At 38.2% G+C, this 13,653-nt stretch overlaps 1 pseudogene; it reads right to left on the bottom strand.

Moving 5' to 3' along the window:
• Nucleotides 1-366: 366 nt before the first annotated feature.
• Nucleotides 367-8,171, bottom strand: LOC108306989 (annotated as a pseudogene).
• Between the last annotated feature and the right edge of the window lie 5,482 nt (nucleotides 8,172-13,653).

The following is a 13,653-nucleotide window of genomic DNA, read 5'->3' as shown; positions in this document are numbered from 1 at the left end:
CACAACGCCTAGACTCAGAAGCATGGGAAGTGTGCATTGGAACAGTCTCCAACTTGCATGGATTTGGACATATACAAAGCACCAGAAACTGTCTCCTTTCTGGAACTCAGTTCTGTCGGTGTGCTTACTGCTGAGATGATCTGCTATCTTAAACTGATAACACACAATAGCACTGATCCACAGAAAAAAGGAGAGGTCACCATCTCCCTTGTAAGATAGTGTGTACAACAGATCACCCTGTTTGTCACGTTTTAGCCATCGCAAAAAAGGACAGAAGCCGCATTCCATTCTGCAGTCTCAGCAAATGACTTCCTTCTGTTTCCAACTCTATTTTGCCTTATTTCATCTCCATTGTTCTGCTTTCGGTCATGAATCATGACCTTTTTTGCTACAGTAGTCAGTGGTTCGTCTTACAGCACAATCTCAGGTCTCTCTGGCCTCTCAGAAAGTTTCAGGCCTTCATGCATGCCTGCAGCAGATAGCTTCCAGTTGGTATTCCGATACTGTCAGTGGAGCAGGCTGCGATAGGTGGCCCTCAGGTCCCCGGTTGAAGAAGGCATATGTAAAAGGGTTAATGAGAGAGTTTGCATAGCCTAGCCACAGCAATGTCCTCTCCACCCACAGTGGGATGCAGCTGCAGGCAGTGCCACAGATAAAGGGTCTGACTGTCGAGAGGAGGGAAAAGGACAGCCAGCACACGGCAAAGGCCCCGAAGATGATCCCCAGGGTTGTGGCTGCTTTCTGTTCCCGCATAAAGACGGAGATGTTTTTCCTTTCATGCTTGAGGAGTCTCGAAAGGTTTGCACTTTTCCACCTCCTTCTGGAGCTTCACTATGCCATGCAGGGTGATGACGCTGTCTGGCTCCACTCGAGGGGAGCCAGGGAACTTGTGTTTGGCAGCGCTCTTCCTGGCAGCCTTGTAAATCTGGTAGTACATGAAAAGCATGACGGACATGGGGATATAAAATGCTACTGCGGTAGAGTAAATCGTGTAACCAAAGTCCTGGCTGATCAAGCACACCTTATCATCATTTACATTCTGAGCCCATCCGAAGAGCGGAGGTAAAGTGATGGAGGCGAAGAGAAGCCAGACAGAGAGAACCATCTTCGCCATGCATTTCCCATTCTGCCTCACAGGGTATGTGAGGGGCCTTGTGATCCCAAGGTACTGGGATTGGGGGTGTATCAATTGGGGTGATGATTGAGTAGGTGTATGATTGGGGTTCCATTGAGTACAGGTTTAGATAAAAAGGGGATTAGGGAGTTATAATCTGCATGGAGAGGGGATTGGAAGTAAACTAACTCTGCTGCCTGTCTTCGAACTCCTCCAGGAGCCTCCATTACAGCTGATCATCTTATGATCTTATAATTCTGGGGGCTTCATTACATCTGGGGGCTGTAGGTGAGAATCGTTACCTTGCCCTTTTCAGCTTCTAGAGGCTGCTTACCTGTTGGGTTTAGGTTCTGACCCCATTCTCCATCTTCAAAGCCTGACTCTATTTCTGCCATTATGTTGTCTTCTTTGACTTTAATCTCCTGCTGTTCTCTCCCAGCTAATCCAGGATAATCTCTCCATATGAAGATCCTTCATTTAATCACATGTGCAAAGTCTATTTTTCCATGCAAGGTAACAAATTCATAGGTTCTGGGGATTAGCATATGGGCATCTAGGGGATGAGATGCATTACTCAGCTTACCATAAGTATACTCATGACATCAACTTGTTTTATTTTCAGTCTTCTTTTACTTAGAAAAATCTGTTCAAAATATTGATTCATTCAGTTTTGGTATCTTCTAGACAAGATCAATACTACTTTGCCACGGTAATCCATTAATTAGACAAAATTATATTGGGCATTCATATGTGCTAAACACCATGCTAAGTGCTGGAGGCATTGTGATGAATATGACAGACAGATCTCTGCTTCCAGAGAGTTTATAATATCGGGGTAAAGAGCCACGTAAAAGACAATCATGTTATTGTTTATTAAGGGCTTTGGGATCAACAAGGTGGGATGCCTACAGCAGGTGAGAAACCAAAGAAGCCTGCATAAAAGGGGTACCATTTAGGTTGAAACCTAAAGGATATGCAGAAAAGGGGCATTGTAAGGAGAATTCTGGGTAATGGAAACAGCATGTGCAGAGACCTAGAGGCATGAGGGAGGGAAGATAGTTCTGGAGTGTAGCTAGTCGGGGAGGAAGAGAGAAAAGAAATCATTGAGGAGAAGTAGTCAATGGCCAGCAGTGGGGAGCCATTAGGAGGTGTAAGTGAAGGCATCACATAATTAGATTTTTATTTTACGAAGATTATTCTGGTTATGGTGAGGAGAATATATTATATAAATAAAATAAAACTTGGGACAGAAATTGTTGTTTAAAGACTTTCCTGATAAAACTAATTGTTCCCTGTAAATGTCTGGATATTATATTTCTATGTTCTATCTTGAAACACTCTCCCATTTAATCTTTAGGTGACTTTGTATTTTTGTTTCTATAAGATGCCAACTTCTTTCCTACATCAGGGCCCTCATAAAAGTTCTTCTTTCTGCTTGGAATGTTTTTTTTCCCTCCCTTAACCTGGGAGATTTCCTGATCTTCATGGTCTACTCTTAAATTCCACTTTTGCAGATAAGTCTTCCTGGAGCTCGCAAACAAAGGTAGATCTTCTGTTACACACTCTCATAATATCTGGCACTTCTTCCTTGTGTTAAATGAGTACTGTTTTGTAAATAAATTAATAAAAAATGAATATAATAAATCAATAAATGAAATAAAACAAATTGAACCACAGACCCAATATTTCTTCCAGGAAAATTATGAACTTTATATTTTATTTATTTTATGTGTTGGTGGGAACATAAATTAGTTCTATGACTGTGGAAGAACAGAGTGGAAATTCCTCAAAAACCTGAAAAAAGTAATATTATTCAACTCAGGAATCCCAGTACTGAGTATATACCCAAAGGAATATAATCATTCTGTGATAAAGACACATGCACTCATATGTTCATTGCAGTACTATTCATGATAGTAAAGGTATGGAATCAACCTAAATGGCCATCAATGATAGACTGGATAAAGAAAATATGGTATGTATACACCATATGCAGCCATTCAAAAAATTGGATCAAATTCCTTGCAGGAACATGGATGGAGTTGGAGGTCATTATCCTTAGCAAACTGACTCAGGATGTTCTCACTTATAAGTGGGAGCTAATTGACGAGAATACATGAACACATAGAAGGGAACAACACACATTGGGTCGTATTGGAAGGTGGAGGGTGGGAGGAGAGATAGAATCAGGAAAAATAACTAATTGGTACTAGGCTTAATACTTGGGTGCCAAAATAATCGGTACCACAAACCCCATGACATAAGTTTACCTATATAACAAACCTGAACATGTATCACTGGACTTAAAAGTTAAAAAAAAATTGATTTGCTAGAATAGTGTTCATCAGTTTCCTTACTTCACTGTTCAGGAATTCCTACTCTAACTTCTCCCCATCGTTTGTTTATACTTGTTATTTATACCCAACATTGTATAATAACTCATTGCTCCATTGGGTATATATGCCAACAGTTACCTATCCATTTCATGTTGGCAGACACTTAGATGGCTTCCAGTGTGCCCTGTTATAAACAGTACTGCTACTGTGGTATATTCAGATCCTTTTGTGAGCTAATTTTCTAAGATTGTTATACCAATTTACAATCCCACCAGAAGCATATGAAAATTCTGGATGCTGCACATCTTCACCAATATTTGGAGTGTTTTGTCTATTGAATTTTAGTTATTCTGGCGTGTGTGTGTGTGTGTGTGTGTGTAGTAATGTGCTAAACTGTGGCTTTAATTTATATTTATCTGATAACTAACAATGTTGGCCACATTTTTATAATTTCTTTGGCTATTTTTGTTATGTGCATTGTCTGTCTTGTCAATCTATTTGCACAAATTCTTCACATTTTCTGAATGCCCTTTTATGTTTTAAAAGAAATAAGAGGAAATACATGAATAGTGAGTCTGTTTAATATATTTTGAGAAAAATCTAAGAAAATTTCAAAACTAGGATGTTATGCAGAAAACAGTAAACGGGGTTAAAAAAAAGACAGGCAATTTAGAAGTTGAAAAATATTCCGAAGTTATTATGGTTATGGTCATCTGGATTCATGAATATTATTAATACTGGATTTCTACTGCCAAACACTAATTTTCAGTGAGTTCTAGACACTAGGCTAAGCACTTACATTTGATTCTTCACAGCTTTGTAAGGAAATTTTTATTAAACCCATTTTAAAGGAGGAAATTGAGGTTAATTTTCTCAAACACACTAGGATCACGGGCTATTATTGACTCCAAAGTCTAAGCAATCATCATCATACTACATGAAAAGACCAATTGGTCTTTTAGATACATAGAATGATTGATGAACAAAAGAGATTTAGGAGAAAGAAAATAGATTCTAAAAGAAAGTCTTAAGTAAAATTAGTGTTCTTTATCTTAAAGAAGTTTTATATAAATGAATACTTTTAAGTACAAATAGACTTTTAAGGGAGAAAATATCTTTGGAAACTGTAATGAGAAATGGAAATTGATGCAAATTGAAGCATGGTGGATTTCGGTTATTAATTCCCCAGATAACCATTGGTAACAATTAAAAAATTATTGACCATAGCATTCAAGGTCCAGCCTCATTATCTTACTGTTCAATCTTCCCTTCAGCCTCCTATGAAAGTCCAATAAATTGCTGGTCCTAAATACATTTCCATGTCTTTCTGACATTTTGCATGCACAAAATGTTTTATCTCACTTTCTTAATCTGACAAGTCTTTCTTTTTCTACAGCGTCATAGTTAAATCACCTCCTTTGTGAGATCTTCCCCAATTCTCCCCTCGTATTCAGAAAAATTCTCTTTAAGCTTTAACAAAAGCACATGTCATGAGCTGTAACAGAATAAATTTTGATATATGTATCTCTCTCATAAACGTGAGAGCTCTAAGTTTGGAAAAAATAGGGTTTTCCATCATTATCCCCAGCTGGCATATAGTAAGTACTTAAATAATATTGAAAAATGTTAGTACCACAAATGTGCAAGAAATTGGGTTCTTAGAAGACAAACAAAGCATGTGAATACAGTGATACATGGCAGCTGATACTCTGCCCCAGCACCAATGGACAAGAGAGAGGATGAGGACTCATGAGCTGGAGAAAGCCCTCTCAAGCTGAAGTGGAACCCACTCCTGAGTTCTGGCTACCTGTTGCTATGCTGAAATGCACACCCTTTATTGCTATATCCTCAAATTTGTTAACAAGAAGGCAAAATCAAAATCAAAATCCATCCATCCACCCACCACCCATCCATCCATCCATCCATTCATATATATATATGTGTGTGTGTGTGTGTGTGTGTGTGTGTGTGTATGTGTACATATGTGTATGAAACGTCCTGATGTTTACATCCTGCTAAATAATTAAAACATAAATCATTGTGCAAGACAAAAAATGACAATAAAAAGTATCTGTAGATCGTATACAAATAGCAATTTGTAACTCCTGGCACAAAGGGATACTTAGGAGAATTTATTAACAAATTCTTCTGATACCTCTGCTTTTCAGGGACTTAGAGAAAACTTAAAAAAATCTCTAATGAAACCAAGAATACTATAGCTTGTGGTCATCTACAGAGGGTCAGTAGTCAATCTGCCTTAAATAACTTAGTCATTAATTACTAGTCATCTCAGGACAGATGATCTCTTATGCTAGGATCTGAAAATGTATGATATGAGTCACTAAGGAAAAGTATTCAACCAGGCAAAATATGACCCTACATTTGCACTTTCTGTTGCATAATGCATATCAAATTATGTAAAGATCTTAAATAAGCATTGTGTGTGCATACCGGCCTTTTGAAGAAACCTGAGGCTTGACACAACATCAATAGTGAATTGGCTTACTAAGCACATAATTAGCTGGTTTTTCCAGGCTTACAAAAATTAGACAAAACAAATGAAGCCAACAAGAACAGCAAATCAATGTCATTCTTTCGAGCATGACATCTCATGAATCATAAAAGAGAGTCTGACCCTAACCTTTATCCTGCTTTCGGTAGCTTAGTTGAACTAAGCTTTCAGAGACTAAAGCAAGGAGTTTCTTTCTTTGCCTAAATATATTAATCAAACAAAACCAAAGAGACAAATTCTCACTGGGAGTAAACATAAACCTCTTGATGTCTTAAGATTCATTCGCTAGCCTCATGGAGTTTTTGTTAAAATTCAGGGTAATGCTATAAAGAAATAGCATTGCACCCTGGAACAGAGTAGTAGCTTGATAACTACTGGTAATTATTTTCCTTTTGTTATTAATCAAGCTTGCCAGACATAAAAACCTGTGATGTTTTAAGAAATAACAATAAGCATCTGTCTATTTTTAAGGATAATTGTAGGAAGTTCCTTATGCCAAAGATGATATAGAATGCTATTTCAGGATATTAATCAGAAATCATCAGAAATTGCAAAGCAGAGGAGGGAGGAGGGATGAGCAGGCTCACCTGGAGGCTGTCTCACTTCCATTTGAACTTCCAATCATCTTGCATGAATTCCCTGATGATCTGGATCATACCTTCCCTATGCCCCAAGGGAATGTAAAGTGCTTGAGGGGAATAGGAATCTATTTCACATATTCACAGTGGGCTTCAAGTTGAGAATTTCAGATACTACACTCAGATTTGTGTTTGTTGCCTTATATGGCTGCAGAATTTATAATAAATTATGTTATAAAAATAAATACTGCATTTTAAGCACAGAATAGTACAATTATATTGGGTTGTAATTTTCATGGCTAAATAGTTCAATGTAAAAATTGAAACTTTATTATAATTTTGGAAACTCCATTTTGGGATGTCTTTATTTTTGTTAAAACATACTAGGTTACTTTAATAAGTGCAGTGACCCAGATCTCCTCTCTCCTTTGAGAAGCTCTGTGGTCCTACCACCCTTTCCATATAATAGCTTCATTAAAGGGTAAGCTCCATGAAGTGTCAAATGTCCACTTCTGACACAGGGATGATTGCTTCATTGAGTTATTCCCTCTTGTGTCTTTCACACAGTCATTTATCCATAGAGACTCCAAGAACAAATAATTTAACTGCAGAGAAGCTTGCTGAGCAGCTTCATTCGTTACATTGCCTTAGTTTACAATGAAGCTAGCAGAGGCAATAGAGAAAATTACTTTTCTTTCTAGCAATTTTGGTGATATTTTTGATACACAATTGATGTTAGAGGTAGAAACTATGCAATTATTTGGAAAAAATGAAGCCATTTCAATAAAATGAAAAGTGTTCTGATACTCTTGTGTAGCATGACTGGTATATAAAACATTCTGAAGTGTTATGCTTCATTCCTCTTGTTCTCTCCACATACACACCCGTACGCAGACATATCCACACATTTTTATATAAATGCACAAATAAATGGGCAATAAACTCTTATGGAAAGGATGAATCACTAGAAAGAAGAAAGCTTTCAGTTTTGTCTGAGAGGCACAGCGTGTGCTCTGCTTGAAGCCAGATAAAATACAGGATGCCCAAATAAATTTGAAAAAAACAAACAGTTTTCTCAGTTTAAATGTATAATATATACTTAGTATAAATATATTTTATATAAGGCTAAATCTGATAATCCCATAAAGTAGGAACAGAGCCACAGTTATTTGAAACAGCAGTGTGAGGAGTGGGTGAGAGAATGCACAGTATACTGAATCACATAGCTGTAACTGGCACACAGTAGGTGCTCAGTAAATGCTGGCTTCTAACATTCCCCCAGGTACATGGGGTAAATGGCAATTCCTCCTTTCAGATCCCCTTAGAGAATAAGAGAAACTTGAAAAATGTAAAAACAAGGTCATAGAACTCGTATTTTAAAAATATGTATATTTAACAAATCGACACTGCCAGTACCATTAAAACCCTGAGGTAATATTTTATTTATAATTACAGAATTTCTTTTTCAATTTTAATTTATAAGGCTCTAGATACTTTATAGTTCAAAGATAGCTGGAAGTTTAAAGTTGGCTGACAAACAACATCCTCCTTCAATGCTGTCAGATTACCTTCCTGACTATTAATGCCCTTTCGGGTACAGGGTCTGGGCCTAGGAGAGGCTCTATCTCCATGTTACAAGGAGGAAACTGAGTTCTAAAAGTGCCATATGCAGACCAGGTTCAGTGAACCAGAAATGGCAGAACGGGGACTAGAATGTAGAATCCCGGCTGGCTTTGCAGGCTGAGACCTGTCCAGTTACATGGGCCTTGGGTCTGGAGCTTAATACTTTGCCATCAGTTTTGAAATTCTTACTGATTTTATCATTGAATCCGTGTTGCATAAGTGAAGAGACCATGTCCTGGGTCCATGGCACCTCAGCTCACACTCATCTTTCCTCCTGCAGCTTCTCCAGTATAGGCGCTTGGCTGCCTGCCTCTCCACTCCCTACATGCACACACCCCCACCTCCATCCACTGCCACTCTCCTCCCTGGCAGGGGCCTGGGTGCTCCAAAAGGAAGGTTCCATTGGGTGAACAGAACTCAGTGTTCTAGGGCAGGGCATGGTAGCAGCAGTCCCAACCCTGGGACAACATGGCACAACTGATGAGGGGCCAGAGGTCACATTTTTTTAAAGATGACACCTTTTGTTTCTATGATTCAGGGACTAAGCAATCTTAGCATGGAGGCCATGATGTCCTTAGGAGTCACTCTGTCCCCATGTTTTAAGGAAGGAAATGGTTCTGTGGGAAGAGGACACACAGGAGTCAATTTCTCCAAATCCTGGCCCTCACTGGGGCACCACATGTCAATCTGCAGCTGGCAGGTGGGGATCCCAACAGTCTTCAGGCCTGAACAAGCCCGCATGTGCTCCACCTTCACAGACAGGGACCCTGGCATGGGTAGGGGCCTGTACACACCCATGAGTATCCTTGTCCTGAGGAAGCACTCCTTTGGGCCCACTCCATGTCTGGATTAGGGAATCTTCTCCTTCTCTTTCCAACCTTCTTGAGTCTCACCTATGTTTGTCTCTTCTGTCTTGCTCAGGTCATCCTTTAGGGAAATGCAAATTGTGTAACCTCCATGATTTTGGATATGAGTTAAAGGTTCTGATGTTTGCACTTAAAACTAGCACTGCTAACTATAAAGATAAAACAAGAAAATTCATGCTAATAATTTCAATTTTTCTTTGCTCAAAATGACATTGAATAATAAATAAGAATCATCATGTGAAGTTTGAAAAGAAACTGTAGAAGACAAAGTTTTACATTTTAGTGTCTGTTAATGGCATTTTCCCCCTACCTTTAGAATAATATCCCTCACATTTACGTTTTACACTGGGTCCTACAAATTACATAACCAGTCCAAGAGATCCTCAACTCATGGTTGAATGGGGATTCTAGCCTGCAGGATTAACCATTTAAAAGATTGTTGGCCTCACGGTCTCTTTTCTCTGCCTCGTGCAGATCCATTATCAATTTAATAGGTTACGTTATCAACAGAAAATCTTTTTGGACAATGATCTGTTTTAGAATGTCACAACAGAACTAAAGACAGTGATCAAATCCTTTTGCTGGTTTTGCTACTTTCATGTTGTTGGGTAAATCGTAATGTGCTTCAGAGGGTGTCCGTAAAAGCTAAAGGTACTTCTTCCATACATAACAGTACGACACACAGGAGATGTTCAATAAAGGAGAATGAATACGTGATTATTTTGCAGGAAGTAATATTGCGTGGTGGTTAAAAAGGATTTCTTTAGAATCAGCCAGAACACTAAGTACTTTTCCTAAAAAGGCTTTTTCTACATTGGGTTGGCAAATGAGTGCAGTATAATATCAAAATTGTATAAAACACAGCTGTGGAAAGAACCCAGGCAATAGAATCATATAGGCTTCCTCGTAGCTGTACTGAAAATTAAGTGAAGTAACATGCAGAGTGCTGGTACTCAGCAAGCTTTTATTCTTTTGAACAGTGTTTTAACTTCTTTTGCTGTTTACAAATATTTATTAAGTAACTGCTGCTGTTACTGGTACTAGTTGCTTTGCTTAGAATACATCTGTAAACAAAACAAATTAAGGTCTGTGTTCAATGGAGATTACATAGCATAGGTTTATTATTAGCATAGTTCTTTGCATAGTTTTTTTTTTTTTTTTTTTTTTTTTTTTTTTTTGTGGTTTTGTTTTTTTTTTTTTTGGTGGGGAGATGGAGTTTCACTCTTGTTCCCCAGGGGGGAGTGCAAGAAGGTGTTACCAACTCACTGCAACCTCTGCCTCCCGGGTTCAAGCAATTCTCCCATCTCAGCCTCCTGAGTAGCTGGGATTACAGGCATGCACCACCACGCCCAGATAATTTTTGTATTTTTAGTAGAGACGGGGTTTCACCATGTTGGCCAGGCTGGTCGTGACCTCCTGACTTCAGGTGATCCACCCACTTTGGCCTCCCAAAGTGCTGGGATTACAGACATGAGCCACCGTACACTGCCTTAGCATAGTTTTTATTCCTATATAACTTTTAAAACATCCATTAAAGTAAAAGAAACAGTATAATGAGCTCCCATGTACTGATCATTTGTCTTCTGTAATTATTAACTTTTGCTAATCTTGATTGCCATATCTCTCACCTTTTTCTTGAAGTATTTTAAAGCAAATCTCAGGTATCGTATCATTTAATTTGCAAATTTTTCAGTTAATCAAACATACTCTCTTTCTCTCCATATATACACAACCTGTCTATGTACACACACATACACATACGTATACATATATAAATATTTGTATACATATATATATGAAGTATAACAACATATGAAATAATTCTATAAATCACTGAATATCAGTCTATTTTCAAAATCCTATGATTGTCTCAAAAATGCACTTTTAGTGGTTGGTTTGCTTAATGTGGGTTACAAACAACTCCTATATATTGCGTTTGATTGTCATGTTTTTTAGATCTTTTTCATTGTATAGTTCCCACCTCTCTCTTTTCTAGTGTCATTGATTTGTTGGAGAGATTGATTTTCTTTTGCCCTGTATAATGTTTTATATTCTGTAATTTCCCTGGGTTATTAGCCATTGTGGCAACCGCCTGGCATTGTGCAGCTGGAGCCTACCCAAAGAGGTCTAAATGTGAAGAAAGGAAAATCAAGAGTTATTTCTCATCAATGTCTTTATGTTGATGATCTGCAAAGCTTATCTCTAGCTCAGACCTCTCCATTAAACTTCCGATCCCATATTCTCCTACCAACTTATCGTCCCTCCCTTTACATGTCCAAAACTGTTTGTTGTTAACTTCTCTCAAAAGCACTTATTACAGAATTCCCCATTTAGTAAATGGCAAATTCATCTTTTCAGTGTTTCAGAAACTTTGAAGTCATCCTTGACTCTTATTTTACCAAAACCCGACATATTTTCCAGCAACAAAACCTGTTTATTCTACCTTCAAATCTGTACAGAATTTGAGCACTTCTTATCATCCCCACTTTTACCAGCCTGATTCAAGCCTCTTCCATGTCTCTCCTGGATTATTGGAATAGCTTCGTTTTTTATGTCCTTCCCCTGGGCATCTATTCTCAACACAGTTGTAAGAATCATCTTGATGAAATACAAATCTGATTGGGTCCCTTGTCTGCTGAACACTTTCCACTGTCTTCTGATCTCATTCAGCATGAATGCCAATGTTCTCGCTGTAAAGTGCCATGAACTATAAACATTTCATCAGCTGGCCTCTCATTAACTTTCTGACCTTATGCCATATTTTTATGCCTTTTGTCCAGCTTTTCTTGAGCCGCCTATTTTTCCTGTTGTTCCTCAAACATCCCAGGCACCTGTCCATGTGAATTTGCTAATCCCTATGCTAGGAAGGTTATTTCTCTGTTCCTATTTTAATAAATCCCCACTAAAATATAAACTCCTTTAACATTTCCCCTGCCTGCTTGAGCTTTCTCTTCATATTTATTTCTCTGTATAACTTACCTTGTTTATTGTTTGCCTCTTCCACTAGAATGTAAGCATTGTGAGTGGGGGCATTTATTTTTCTGTTTTATTTCTTAGTATATTCCCAAGCATTAGGAACAGAAGAATGAAATACATGGGAGATACTAAAGAAGTAGTTGTTTAGTAAATAAGGATAATTGTCATCATCATGATTGTCATTATCATAATCACCATCATCGCCTTCAATATTTTCTGTTTGTGAGAATTCTCCTTTCATTGCTACCTGTGTGGTGTCTCCATCCTCATTTATATATCTGCCTCTCTTTTAATTTTACATTTTATCCTTCACTGAAGCAGGTTGACAAAGATCCCTTAGAGCTGCTGTGTCCTCAGTTTTTTCCACCCCAGTGGTCATCAAGATGGGAGGAACTGTAGCAGCAGCTCTAATTACCTCACTCGAAAATTATTTCTTCAGTGAGCAGAATTGCTTCAGTTTCTGGTCCTCCAGGCACACAGACACCAAGAAAACAGAGTTAATTAGGCACTTCTGAGTCTAGACAATTGCCTGAAAAAAATCAAACCGGAGGATTTCTATTTTACCCTGAAGGTTGGTAGAGTTAGATTTTGAGAGAAGTGCTTCAAAGATGCCCTGGTAGAAAATGATGCTAATCAAGCTAGCATTGAAAGGCAGTTCAGCCAGTGAAATGGATGGTCTGCCCATCTGTCTAAAGGCTGCTGACTTTCGGTTGATGATTCTCAACCTTCTTCATAGGGGACCAGCTCTGCCTTAACTCTAAGGCTTTTCTTCTGCCAGTAATACTAGGCTTCCAACTTGGCTGGGACTAAATAAAAGGTATACTGCATGTTTGAAAATATGTAGAGCAGTGCTTCTCAACCAGGGGAAACTGCTTCTTCAAAAAAATGGCAATATCTAGAGATATTTTTTATTTCACAACTTAGGGCACTCTATTAGCATGCATATCTATAGATACACACACATTCACACACATTACATACTCAGATGTGTGTACTAGCATGAATATATATAGGCACACACACACACATTACACACACACACATATACACACACACGTGTGTGTGTATATGTGTGTGTGTGTAATGTGTGTGTGTGTGTAATGACCAGGAATGTTGGTAAGCATACTATAATGCACAGGATAAACCCTCACAGTGAAGAATTATCTGGTCCCAAAATGTCAATTCTGACTTGGTTGAGAAACTCTGTTGTAGACCAATCATACCTTTGCCTACAAGCATTACTGAAATCACTTGACTTAGAAGCAGCATGTAGAAGAATCGCTATTTTCACTGGGTTTCAGAAATCATCACACACTCTCCTGTTTATTCTTTTTCCTCTTGTCAATCTTTCTGAATCTCCTTGACTGTTTCCTTTTATCTCCCAGAATTCTTAAAGCTGTCATGCCTCAGGGTTCAATTCTCAAATCTTTCTGCCCTACATACTCACTTTCTAGGTGATCTCATCCAGTTTCATGACTTTAAACACCATGGGCATGTTAAAGACTCCCAAATTTATGCCATTGCTGCTAACGTCAGACTTGTACATTCTTATGTCCACTTGAATTCTCTATTGACCTATTAGACATTTCAAACATAACATGTCTAAAATTAAACTTCTTTTTTTTTTCCTTTTTTTTTTTTTTTTTTT

This window comes from Cebus imitator, unplaced genomic scaffold (assembly GCF_001604975.1).
Source record: "Cebus imitator isolate Cc_AM_T3 unplaced genomic scaffold, Cebus_imitator-1.0 Scaffold76, whole genome shotgun sequence".
Classification (NCBI taxonomy): Eukaryota; Metazoa; Chordata; class Mammalia; order Primates; family Cebidae; genus Cebus; species Cebus imitator.
Note: the sequence above shows the minus strand (reverse complement) of the source record. Positions and strands in the feature narration are given on the sequence as shown.